The 1,262-nt window shown below is 39.5% G+C and overlaps 1 long non-coding RNA gene across 1 annotated transcript; it reads left to right on the top strand.

Moving 5' to 3' along the window:
* The first annotated feature begins 263 nt into the window (after positions 1-263).
* Positions 264-1,256, top strand: LOC129733717 (uncharacterized). Its single transcript, XR_008729681.1, has 3 exons — positions 264-539; positions 712-937; positions 1,004-1,256. It is a non-coding gene; the product is annotated as an uncharacterized LOC129733717 (long non-coding RNA).
* The last annotated feature ends 6 nt before the right edge of the window (positions 1,257-1,262 follow it).

Genomic DNA, 1,262 nt, shown 5'->3' with positions numbered 1-1,262 from the left:
AGGTTGGTGTCTAGACTTAAGGGTTAGAAAAGGTTTGAACATAAGGAGGGAGATGTCAAGTGTGTCAAGCCGATTGAGCAAGGCTCCTGACGGCAAACCATTTTTTAATTGAATAAAAAATAAATATGTTTTTATAATAGTTTGCATAATGAAAAGGTCTTTTTTTGAAAAACATTGACAGTTAACGTATGCATAAAATGTAAAATAAACGCGGCTACTAAAATTTTCATTTCCGGAATGAAATTTATTTGGCGAAATATGAAATTGGAACCAAATTTACGAACTCCGATGCAAAAACATAAGCACGTCAAGGGCCAGCATGATGCAATAAAATTTCTGTTTACATTTTTTGTGCAGTTTGGGTTGTATTTTGTAGGCAGTTTATTCTGCTTAATTCTGGTAAATATGTTATAATTGAACGTGTCGTCAGGCGAAAGCCGACAGATTTGAATTGTGATTCGGCAGGAGTGATAGTTTTTCCTTATATAGGCATGGCCGATAAGAAAATCATCCTGGTCTACAAGCGGCCTGAATAGCAGGTAAGTTTGTTAATGGAAATGATTACTTCCACTAGCCAAAACTGAAACTGATACCGATTTTGTTGCAAATTATGGTGGCGAACCAGCCTGTGGCTGAAAGCCACCTTAATAAAGTTGAAAAAAAGTTGCAAATTTGTGTGCTGCTGTTTTTAAGAGTTTTTTTTTGTTACAGAACAAACAGGTCGAACCTACAGTCGACGACATTCTTCATCTAGATTCAGGTCCCGATCGCAATCTCGACGTCGCACAACGTATGGCAAAGATGGGTCAAATGTTAGCGATGATGTGAATGATCTCATGATGGCTTGGTTGCTGCTGCTGCTACTCGAAAAGCCACGAAAATGGCAAGTACAAACAGCGCGGAACAACAGGACAAAAAAGATGACATTACTGCACAGGTATGTTGTATCTATTTGTTAGTAATTAAACGTTACTCATTTTTATTTAAATTTTGACCGTTTCAGTTATTCTTGGAAAGTGCTTTAAGACATCCTGGATCAGGCCAGAACTGAAGCTGATGCCGATATTCTTGCGAACTTGTGTGCAGCTGGTGTCACGGCCGGTGGTAGTCTGGCTGTCTCTACCCCAAAAAGGGCCTAGTGAACGAAGTTGTGTCCTAGTGGATTGATCTGTGATTGTAGCGAACAGAGTTGTCCGTATCCTCTGTGCGGTAAAGAGAAATTCCAATTTCACCTCACACTCTTCGAACTGTAACGAGAGCGC

Source organism: Wyeomyia smithii, unplaced genomic scaffold (assembly GCF_029784165.1).
Source record: "Wyeomyia smithii strain HCP4-BCI-WySm-NY-G18 unplaced genomic scaffold, ASM2978416v1 HiC_scaffold_172, whole genome shotgun sequence".
Lineage (NCBI taxonomy): Eukaryota > Metazoa > Arthropoda > Insecta > Diptera > Culicidae > Wyeomyia > Wyeomyia smithii.
Note: the sequence above shows the minus strand (reverse complement) of the source record. Positions and strands in the feature narration are given on the sequence as shown.